At 35.8% G+C, this 12,710-nt stretch overlaps 1 pseudogene across 1 annotated transcript in view; it reads right to left on the bottom strand.

Moving 5' to 3' along the window:
• Positions 1-4,785: 4,785 nt before the first annotated feature.
• Positions 4,786-12,710, bottom strand: part of LOC104279800 — a 60,462-nt pseudogene continuing 52,537 nt past the window's right edge. The window contains exon 3 of the transcript XR_717872.1: positions 4,786-4,895. The product of XR_717872.1 is annotated as a vacuolar protein sorting-associated protein 13B pseudogene (transcript). The remainder of the gene's footprint in view (positions 4,896-12,710) is intronic.

The following is a 12,710-nucleotide window of genomic DNA, read 5'->3' on the forward strand; positions in this document are numbered from 1 at the left end:
TGAACACACTATTTTTGATACAGACTAGGCCAGGATGCCGTTGGCCTTCTTGGTCACCTGGGCACACTGCTGGCTCAGTGTTCAGCCAGCTGTCCACCAGCATTCCTAAATCCTTTTCCACTGGGCAGTTTTCCAGCTGCTCTTCCCCAAGCCTGCAGTGTTGCCTGGGGTTGTTGTGATGGAAGTGCAGGACCTGACACTTGGCCTTGTTAAACCTCATACAATTAACCTCAGCCCATCAATCCAACCTGCCCAGGTCCCTCTGAAGGGCCTTCCTACCCTTGAGCAGATCAACACTCCCATCTAACTTGGTGCCATCTGCAGACTTACTGGGGGTGCACTCAATCCCCTTATCTAGATCGTAAGGTAAAGAAAAAGTGAATCATATCCTGGGTTGCACTAGACGAAGTATTGCCTGCAAGTCAAGGAAGGTGATCCTTCCTCTCTACTCGGTGCTGGGTCTGTCTAGCTCTGGACCCACCAATACAAAAAAAATAGGAACACATTGAAAAAAAGTCCAATAAAAGTCACAAATATGATTAAGAGCATTTTCCATATAGGTAAAGACTGAGAGCAGGGATTGTTCAGCCTGAAGGGAGGGAGTAATGAACATATAGGCCAGGCTCTTCTCAGTTTTGCACTGTGAGGATGACCGAACACTGAAATAGGCTCTTTACTCAGCAAGAACTCATAGAACTCGCTATAGTAACTAACAGGATTTTGCAGACTTCACACAAAAGTAAAATAACGAGTTTGCCTCAAGTTCAGTTCAAAGAGAGATGTTAATTCTATTCGTGACTAATATAAACGTAAGTAGCATTAGCTTTGCTGTATCACCATTTAAAGAAAACATGCTACACATTATACCATACAGTATACAAAGAGTCAGCAGAACTTCTTTACTACAAACGGTTTCAGTAGTTTCCTCTATTATTGCTGGGAAAAAATACAAATTGTAAATTTGAGACAAACATATAAAAATAAGGATACCAAAAGGATGCAACAAAAGCTCTGTGTTTGTTTGTGTTGTGCATCTATAGACTTATTTCATTTCTGCCAACCCAAATTTGTTAAGAAGCATTACTACACATTAAGATCCACTTATTTTCCTCAGAATGACATTATACTGACTTGTGCGCAGTATCATCAATTAGATGAGAGACAGTAACAGACAAGATTTTAAATACAGAAGAGGCTTAATTTACACAATGCTTTCATGTCAGCAAAGTAACTTAAGAACTACACCTCTCATTTCTAGTAGCCATGAGAAAAATTCAAAAGCAATATGTAGATATGTTCAAGCACTGAGAGAACAGCTCATGGATTTTTAAACCTGAATGTTCTCATTGTTTCTGTGTTTCAGAGGGGACAATGAAAAACTTATAGATGCATGTTGAATTTAAGAATGGATGGAGAAAAACAAGTTATACTTACACCCATACACTCTAAAGCACTGACCATATAACTACAATAGCAACCAAACTAAACAGTAATATGCTACAATATCATTCATCTGTATTTTTTAATTCAATTGTATTTTAAAAATTGTGCATAACCCTTAAAGACTAGCTCTATTTCAAAATTACTTCTTTTTTTTTGGTGAAGTTAGTTTAAAATAAATGTGAGGAAGAATGATGTATGTTTAGATAAACAGTTCCATTCACCTGCAAACAGTTGCCATATGTATTGTTCCAAAAGATACAAAATTCCATATAGGAACAAGTTAGAAAATTTCCTTCTAATTATAATAGTAGCATCAAAAAAAACTTTACCGTGGTCTTAATACTCAAGATTTTGAAATCTTTTATTTTAGCCTAAATATATGAAGAACCTGTTTATATTCACTGATCATTGTGCCAAACTTAACTTTTTGTTTAAACAGTTTCTCTCTCCTTTTGGTGTTTTACTTTAGTCAGACTTTTACAATCCTCATTTATCATGCATTACATTTTTCAGAACATGTCATGACATGTGACGAAGTGTACTGGATACTACATAAACACAGTTAAAGAGTTTATAACCTAATTGTATCAAATAGACACAGTTGGGAAAAAAAAGGGGGAAGTATAAAGAAGTAACATCTGTACAAGCCAAATAATGTCTGCAGCTATCACATTAATTCTACGGTTATTAGCTGCTGGGAAGAAGGGTGAGAACTGAGGTAGGTTTAGCAACAGTCTACTAGCAAAAGAATAAAAGGGGTAGTCCTCACTGAGGTTGTGCGTACCCCCATGTCCCAACACAACAGTCACTCTGTGTTCTGTTCTAGTTGATGAAAAACTCACTAAGGCCAAAGATGTTTTTGATGGCTTCATCACACTAATCTTAAAGAAGGCACAGCACGGCTTTAAGGAATTTAAAATGTATGTGTTTGTAAAAATGGATTTACTTTTCTGCTTTGCTTCTGTCCTATCTCATTTTGGCTTATGAAGTCAAGTATGTTCTGATATTTCTAACTTTTCGTGATTTCAGATAATACCATGCCAAGAGAGTTACATTGCACATAGTATTTCAGTAAAAATATAAAATACATATGATACCAAATTGGCATTATAAACCTTAGAATCTCAGAGTAATTGCTAAAAGGCAAACAAATCTGAAGAAGTTTTGGTAGGTAAAGCAATACATGTCTCTGCAGGGAGCCAGACAATCCCAGCCCTATCCCGTATGCAACCAGAAGTTTACATGACTATGGTTAGAGTCCCAAATAATAATTTAATTACTGGACTCATAATATTATTACTTAATAGAATGTGTAACCAGAACCAAACATCTCGAAAGATTTTCTGATTCTGTTTTCAGATAAAACTTACAATTTTGGCTTACCCAAAATGACAGAGCAAAAAATTGCGGTAAGTAGACCTTAAAACTTAAAACTATCTTAACACTTAAGATCTCTGAATCACACAAGGAATTTCTATGGCCGTGTATTTTCTTCTGTTGCAATTGTTTAACACTGATGGTTAGAATAGAGGAAAAAAACAGTGTTATCAACATTGTGTCTTGCAGTTGTTTCATTAAATGTCGAAAAATTATGAAGGTTGTAAAGAGCATTTTTGCTTTGTTATACAAGTTAGACTACAGTAACAAGCTCAACTTTTTCTAGTAAGCAATATACGAGGCTGCAACTTTGACTAGAATCCTTTTCCTAGTATAATTACAATATTTAAAGAAAAAAAGTCTTTGGTTAAGGAGAGTTTAATACAGGTATAGTTTTCTTTTCAAACAAAGTTTCTCCACGGCTACTACAGACATCGCAATTTTTTATTATTACATGCAGTATGTTAACAGTGATACTAGCATGATGTCGACTGGTTTATAAATTCACATTTAAAATAATTTCAAATGACTGGGCAACTCTAAATGCTAGTAGCATTAGAAATGTGATACAATCCTTTTAATCATAAATAGATTACAAAAAATTTAGAACGCTGTATAACATAATGACATAAATTACTAAATAACTATTTAATCAAAATTTGGTTATAAATTTTGCCACTAGTGAGCAAAATCGTGGGAAAAAAAGTTCACTAACATAGTCACTAAACCCTTTCTAGATATCTGTATAGAAGGGAAAACAAAAGAGAAAGTATTAAGTAACAGCTGATTTTATACATTAATGTTAAAGAAAGACTTTTATACAAACATTTGAAATAACCGGACTCAATCATATTTTGGAAGGTCACATAATAGTACTGCAAAAGTAAATAAATGGATTGTTTTAAAAAAGAAGTATACTAGGAAATGTGCTGCTGCAGTTACCATGTAGGAATGAAGAATAACTCCACACCCTTAAAAAGGAGCATGAAGTCATTAAAATGATAAAGCAGCAATTCACACACTGAAGTTTTTCAGATGGTGCAGAATGAGCTTAATGTGCCTCAGATTAATGTCTGACAATTACCACCTAACAAGACCATGTGCGCACAAGGAACAGACGTGTTTATAGATCATGTTAATCCTCCCACTTCAAGGGCCCAGTATGAATCCTCCCTGATGTGCACAGTCTTTCACAATTATTAGACAAATATGGAAAGAATCTTATATTGGCCACTTAATAACTGACCACTTACAACTTGAGACAGAATGTCAGGGTACAAGACCACTAGTTTGATCAGTTACAGCAAATTAAAGCTTTATAACAGTTTTTAACTGTTCTTTGGTATACCATTAGAATAAGTTGAAAATCAGGCCAAAACTGTGTTCTTTTAAGGTCAGGAGCACGGAGCATGAAAATTAAGGTCAGGAATATATCAAAGCAAGCATTTTGCCACACAGATCCATAGCCTTAACTTCTTCTAATTTTCCACGTATTTTGTAGGCAAATATGTGTTTTGATATTGCATACAGAATCTGTTACAGCATCCACTGATGTCAAATTATGAACCTTATGGTTCATCACCTATTAAAACAGGTTTTAATAAGAATCTTAAGTCTACAACAAGTTATGCAATTATTTGCTAGACCATCCCATACGGTTAAAATGTGAATTACTATTCTGATTCAGGAGGCTTATGAGGTCTCAGTAGTTAAAACTAGTTGCAAAATACTGATTCTAAACAGTGACCATCAAAAAACATTAAAATGTTTACTTAAAAGAACAGAAATCAAAACGTTGTGAAATGAAAATTTTCATATGTGAAACTTAACACTCAAAAAAAAGATCGATAGTAGGTACTGCAAACTGGAAAGAACAGGATGACAGAGAACAAATATGTGGAACAAGAATGCACCGGCATATATGGAAGTTTCCCGTCCACAAACTTCCCCTCCAAAAATACATACCTGCTGAAGGTGTCTACCAGTTCGTTTCTGAGGTTGGTAGATAAGCCAGGTGTACAGGACTGGATCAACATTAATTGCTAATCCTTGTACACTGGATAAGAGTACCGCACCTATACATCAAGGAAAGAAAAGAAAATGTAAACTATAGGCTAATGAATCTCCATTTGTGTATTAATTTCTCCTGCACACAAATCATGTTTCATGTAGACTTTATTTGGACTTACATACATATTATTATAAATTCCAATCAAGAGTAATAATTAAAGTATGAACTTCAATATCTTCTTGAATAACTTCTTGAAAGTGAGAAACTTGACAGCACTGCTAGTGTTATGGGGACACACATACACTAAATGCAGAGAATTGCAATTTGATTTTGCAAATTAGAATTTTTTGCCAAGAATAATGCTTGTTTTCATGAAGCTGTGCGTGTAACTGAATACACACAACACCTTTCCTCAGATTCTCAGCCAACAATAACATGATGCAAGAAATGAGTCAGTGAGACCCTTGTCAGAAAAATAATATAAAGCATGACTCCCTCCAGGATCAATAAAGAAAAACATGGTCAAGGACAGCGAGTTCTTTCAGTAAAGACAGGTCTACTCTAAGGTAGTGTCCTGTCCAAAGCTGCTCAGGATAAACATTTTTAATGTGAATGTAGTCATGAATATTCTTTAGTGGACTGGTCAGGTAAAATAAGGCAAATTTTTGAACTCTATGAATGTTGGCAGTCTTGCTACTGTGAGCTCTTTTTTTTATATACCGTCAGTTTTACAATGTATCTTATTGTCTTGAAATCTCACTTTTGACGTCCTAGGACCATAACACAGGGTTACTATAACTTCATTTCTTAAAAGAAAGCTTCTAACTTTCTTATGCTTGTGAAGAAAAGCTTACATGGATAACATTAGGGCTCAAAACAGTAGAAAAACTATTCTCAGTATCCAGAAATGTTTCCATATACTTCAAGCCAAGCACACTAAAACATGTCCCTGCGCATGGCAGGGAAGTTGGAACTAGATGATCTTTAAGGTCCCTTCCAACCCTGACAATTCTATGATTCTATCAGTTAGGAAGCACTACTTTCATTAAACCTGTATTAAAAATCTGATGAGGCTTTTGATTTAATAATACAGGTAAAGCATCTATTGCAGCAGAACTCATAGAATCATAGAATCTTAGAACAATTCAGGTTGGTAAAGACCCTTGGGATCATTGTGTCCAATCATTAACCCTACACTACAAGTTCAACCCTAGCTGTAAAATTCAGAAGCATATAAATTAATACAATGTACTGATTACATTGTAAAGGTGTGGCAAGTAGTAAAAGGCAGTTATCTTTTCACGTCTTATCTTTTCAGATACCTTTTTTGCAATTTTACCTTAAATATAAAAATGAATTAATGAGGTAAATAATGAAATAAATTCAAACCAAATACCCTGATTACTGGAAGGTCCCAGCAAAAAGTTCTAGAGAATTACAGTAGTTTTATAATTTAAAGAATCATAATTCCTAAAGCAATATATACTATATTTACTCTGCAGTATACAATATAATTATGCAGCAATCTGAATTTAATAATAAATAGAAATAAATTCAGAAAGCTTGTCACACAACTCAATGTACTTTCCAAAAACCAGCAAAAACATATGCCTCTAAATACACAATACATCACCAAAATTGTAAAGAGTGGGGTGGGGGGAAGTTATGAGTTTATTGTATATAACAAAATTTTAAACCCGGCTGAATTCCAGATGGCAGAAGACCCACCAACCTGGGGCAACGCAAGCAAAGCCTGATGAGTACAATGGGAAAATGGCAGTCAAGAAATACACAAAGATAAATCACCCGCCTAGTGCAAGCTTGGAGCTGGAACACACACTGTGAGGACTCCTATACACAGACTAGTCGATGTGATCTGACGGATTTAAATGTCAGTTATAAACTTTAGAAATAAATCTGCAAATTAGGGCAAAGCTGATGTCAAGCATAAAGAAAAGGGGTAACGTGCAAGAAAGAAAAGCAGTGAATATGCCTTGTGGCAGGATCTGGAGGAAACTAGAAGAAGGAAGCAGAAGGTAGCAGAGGTTTGATAAAGCATATGCTACAATCATTAGGTTTTATAAGATACCCAGATGCTAAAATAAGAGAATCTTGACTTTAAGAGATACCGCCTGTTGTCACCAATACTTAATGAAAGGCTTAATGTATATGTGATATGACAAGTGGGATTTGGAGACCTCCCAAGGAGTGAGGAATAAAGTCAGCCTACAGGCAAAGTCAACAAAAAGAATGCACATTTATAACAGAATCCTGGAAAAAAAAATAGTGTTACTGTAACACATGATGCTAGTTACGCAGTTTAGTTTCTTGTTTACTGCAAAAAACTGAGGTAAAACTAACATGTTCAATACAATTAAGCCACTCTTTGAAATAAAATTATCTTTTCACTTTAATGTAGTCTCAGCAGCAGAATCCCATAAAACTCTGAAGTAAGGTAGAACAGAGAGCAACACAGTTAATTTTCTAAGTTGTATTTTGCCATTGAGAGCTTGTGTCTGGGAGGAAAAAAACCCCCCACATTAAAAACCAGTGCAAGTAGTCAGATAAACTATTACATATTTGTCTTTCAATTTGACTGTCAGGTAACTTTGGCCTCCTACCAAGTCACTCTGTCATAGTGAATTACTGAAATTTACTGCTGTTATTTGCTACTCAGACACTATATTCAATGAGCACTTTAATCATCTATGTAAAGTTGTTTTCTGCGTAACAGCTTTCTTAAAATAAGTAACTAAGTAGTCAAAGAAAATTTTCTCAGATTTGCCTCCTCCCCCCCAAAAAACCTCTTAAATTTGGGTTTTCATGTCAAGAAATAAGAATTGCCCCCCCTCCAGTTTTCAAGGAAGATCTCACTGATTCAAGGACCAAACTATATGCTGGCAGTAGACTACTTACACGTCTAAGGAAAAAAAAAATTAATTGATATTTTGTCTCTGACAAAATGCAATGCTTGAGTTTCCTGGATTTCATTAAGATTGTGGTGAACTTTCTTTTCTCCCCTCCCCTGTTCTCCTTCTAATTAAATTTAGATTTCAGAAAAAAACAGACCTTAGTCTCATACCATAATAGGTTTCCTTTCCAGATTCCAGTTCTTGCCAGAGTTATCTATTACATCTACCTAGTAAATGATTTGAAAAAGAAGAATCAAACCCCACACCATGTAATCTTTGAATGTTTGAGAACTTCCTCCCAGTCATGGTGTCATTTGCCAGGGGTAGTTTGGGCAAGAAACTTCTCTCCTCTCCAACTTTGGGCTCTCTCCTGAAGGAATAAGCCAAAGGGAGACTGCAGGCAGGCGGTAGACCAGGAGGACAAACAGGAGGCTGCAGAGCACAGTTGTGCTTGGCCCTCTCATCCAGCTTCTTGACAAGCTTCCTTGGATGACGACAGCTGCAGCAACAGCATTCGTGTGCCAAAGGGACTGGGGACCCACAGAGGATAACCTGGGGGCTCCTGTGCTTTTGTTGACTCTGCTGCCACCTCCTCCCATGCTGAGTGCTGAGCAAAGGCTGCTGGAGTAGTCAGGAGAAGGGTCGCTACCCTGGGGCTCTAGCCCTGCCCTCTCCTTCAAAAGGGAAAATTAAAATGGGACAAAAATAGAATACGGTACCCTCTGGTGAAGTGGAAGAGGACATGTGGGGGATGTAGCTGCAGAGAACAGAGGCAGGACAGGTGAAGTCCAGCAGCAGAGTGGTGGTGCTGAGGGATCCTCAGCGGTGTTGAAAGAACAAGAGGGGGCTTCAAATATCACAGAGACAGAAGAAAAGGCAGCAGAATGGTGGAAGAGGAATACAGACATGAATGAGTACTTTGGGAAGTAGCAACACTTCATGAAAATCGTTGTCTTTTTGGAGATGGAAGAACCTTTAGAAAGAGTAAACTGCATTACTGAGTTACAACATTTTGGTGAAAAAAATTTACTAGGAAGAGTAGACAATAATAGTCTAGTCATAAATTTACTTATTAAAACTTGACATTTAACACAGGAACAATAACTTACTATGATGGACTAGACATTGAGAAGCAGCCTTGATATTTATATGTCAAAAAATGTATTTTATCTCTGCAACTACAAAGGATTCTTTCTAAATTCTGCTCTGTGTATATGCAGTATCCAAACACATCTATATTGTTATTTCCAGTAAAAACTTTCAGTAACACATTTTAGGTATTCACCTACAAAATGAACTGAAACTTCAGTTTGCTCTAGAAGTTTATAGGGTATAGTTAATGTATACTTTCTATTGGGGAAGGATAATAAATACGAACAAGAAGAATGGTCTACAATAAAAACTAATTCAGACAAGTTTTGTTTATTTTCAGTAACTAAGTAACTAAAACATTACACCATTGTGCTATATAAACTGCACCATGAACTGATTCAGCATTGAGCCTAGATGTCTCAGGACACATGAACAGTAAGCAGGTGCTGATACAGGTTGAGTTAGTGTCATTAATTTAGCATCCAATTACTTTAAAGGATAACAGAAAGAGAAATTAACTGTTTTGAAGGGCATTTCCATTAAGGCATACTAAAAATGCAGATCCGTGTATTAAACCCAAATGAAAAGCCCTTTTTTTTATAAAAGTATATAGGTACTCAGTTCTTCCTGCTAGCTGACTCAGAACAGATGCATTGTAAATCACTAAATGTGGAAGTATCTAACTGTTTAATTTTAGCCTGGGAGTCAACTAAGGGAAAAAGAGTGTTCTTTACTACTCTGCTCACTGCCAAAATGGCTCGCTTACCCACATTCCAAACAGGCTTTACCAATTAGCTATCCCATGGTACCACAGCCATTTTCAGTCACATCCCAAGCTGAAGAATGAGAGCTGAAGTAGGAGATAGAGACTAAAGTTACACAGCATAAAAATTAAACATGAAACCTTTTTGTCCGCTTTGGAATATCAACAACAAGCCAGTACGATTGTCTGTCAAAACAATTAGCTTATCTAAGAAAGAGTCCTGCATTTCATCCTGAATTGCCAAGTCAGATGAGGGAAACAGATATTCCAAGCTACATCAAAGTTTATGTGAATGTGAAAAATTATTTTTACATTATACCAGCTACAATAAGTAAGTTAATAAATTTTGTCTGACTACTGAAATATATGTCTGCATGTCTCCCTATCCGAAGTTGACTTGAATGATTACAGATGTCATCTTACATAAACGTTACTCCAATTTTCTCTCAGAAAAAAATCTCCAAGTCTACTGTATTTTCATGGAGTTTTACGTTCACCAAGTGCTTAAAATAAATCTAAGATCAATTAGTTTAAAATAAATCTAAGATCAATATTAGAATATTTCTTAAAACAGAAATAGTGGGGTAACCTTTTCCCATAGAACTAAGGTGCTTTGGTCTGTAGTATCAAACACAGTTCCTTCATAGCTGTTTCTTGCTCAAGCATGCACACACCACAATATTTTAACACAATTCTTTTTTTCTTTTTGGTTTTTTTTACAACAACAACAAAAAAGCTTTTGATCTTTGGATACATTCAGTAAGAATGTGCATTTACTGCTATCATGACCTTGTAACTCTCCTACTGAGGTTCATAGAAGAAAAGCATTAGGTGCTGAAACAAACAAAAAAGGTCAGCATCATTATTTTTATCTCAAAAATAGAGAAACTGAGGCAGAGAAACAAAGTTATTAAATCACACAGCAGGACCCAGAGATTGAATTCAGATGTCAAAGTTATGTGCTCCAACTTAGTAACTACTGTTACAAGTAGTAAAATTAAATGTAAGGGTGTGACTTGCGTTAATCATAACTCTAAATCAAACAGACCTAATTTTAACTGAACATTCTGATAAGTCACTGTTAGGGTTAAAGAAAAGGAACGTCCTCTCTCCACCAGTATATATATCCAAACACTCACAATGTTGAACTATGGAATTTTAACATAGTCAAAGACATAATACGATGACGCAGAACATAGAACTGCTGAATACATTGGTTAACACTAACGGCTGTATGTCAGGCATCATTTTTCTAAAATACACAGAGCCACACTTCTGCAAATCAATCTGAAGCAAGGTATATCAAATCAAGGTGTGAAGAACAACTCTCAGGTATGTCATATCCTCTCTTGTCTCTGATATTAAGAATGGCGTTGACTCCATATATTATGGAGGAAACACGTTATGACATGCTGAGATGCAAGATTTCACAAAAATGCTACAATATTCATATTTAACTTGTTTGCTATGTGTTTTTTGAAAAAAAAAAAAGTGTCTTGAAAGGCTGCTTTGTTTTCCAAAATTTATTTGAGCAAGACTTTAATTCCCTTTAGAGGACACACTAATGTGGGCTCAAAAAAATAGTTTAATAGGCAACAACAATCAAGAAAAATAGGAAATGTGTAGGCAGATGAGAAATACAGAAATATAAGCATTATTTGGATGATCACTGAATCGTTTCTATGAATACGTAACAGCAATATTCCTATGTTGAGCTGTACAGCACAACTTCCTTAAGTTCTAGGGCTTTTATGCAAGAATGTTTCACTCAAATATCATTTCCTCATGTTGACTTTTAGGTCCTGTTTATATAATTAACCATCACAACTACTATTCTGTAAATATAAGCAGAATGAGAAGCTCTGAATTCAACTGATAGAAATGACTATGTAGATAGAAAGCAAGGATACATAATAATGACTTCAAAACCTTATTTTCAGTGAGCGAATAAAACTATATGAACATTTTAGAGAACATGAAGTGTTTAGAACACTTGGTTTGGTTTAGTCATGCAAAAAATGGAGAGAAATAAAACATTCAGAGAGCTGCGTTTCCACTCATAAAATGCAGGGTGCCCCAAACTAACTCCAAGCAGAGGCTATTACTGGTGACAGTGCTATGCAAGAGGGTATTCAGAAATCCTGTGCTGCTTACAACTAACCCCCTTCGGTTTACAAAGGTATCTACCCAAGCCTGGTTCTTTGCTCTTCTCCCCCTCTAAAGTCCCACTGGAAAGCTATCTAACATCTGATGATGTAAATCTGATCATCAATCTCACTCCCAGTCTTTAGACTGTGTTTATTATGAAACTTCATGGATAGGATCTGCTCTGCTAGCATCACGATACTTTCACATATAAAAGAGTTATCACTCAGGCCACCAACAGTTCTGCCTCTGTATCCCATACCACACAAACACACGTGTGACAAAGATTACTTAGGCCTCTAACTAATGCCATAAACTACATTAACTTGATCATATTTGACTGGGTTTTCAAAATGCTAAGAAAGGTTTGAGAATTTTATGTTATCTAGCTCTGCAACAAAAGAACTCAAATACGTGTCACAATGCCAAGGCTGTTCATTTTCATTTTCTGTATGAAATGAGTACTACTCACAATTACTCACTCTTATGCATCAAGAGGAGACTACATTCTATTAAAGTAAAAAGTTGTTTGGTGCTCTGAAGAAACTATGAGGGAATTCTCCTAATTTTTCCTTTGCTCTACTTGGCTGAGACCTCCTTGATCCTATTTTAAAGGCTGTGGCTATTTTTTTGGATTACAAGGACTTTTATCCTCACTTGTAAAATGCAGTAATTCCATGGAAAGGATATCTGATGAACTACTGAAAACAGATACATTCTCAAACAGACTAGAAATAAAACATTTATATAGCTATTTTGTGTTAAACAATAACTTTGCTAATTCCTATACTTAACGGACTGAGATTAGAAATGAGAAAAATAGGGCAGCAAATCCCTGCTTTCATTTCAGGAGCCCAGTACTACTTTTGGATCATATTATATTCTGTAACAAAAATGGGAATGTTCTCCTAAAGAATCGACAAGCATAAAAACAAAGCAGATTTAGTTACGCAGTCTACTGGATTTC

This window comes from Apaloderma vittatum, unplaced genomic scaffold (genome assembly GCF_000703405.1).
Source record: "Apaloderma vittatum isolate BGI_N311 unplaced genomic scaffold, ASM70340v1 scaffold13229, whole genome shotgun sequence".
Classification (NCBI taxonomy): Eukaryota; Metazoa; Chordata; class Aves; order Trogoniformes; family Trogonidae; genus Apaloderma; species Apaloderma vittatum.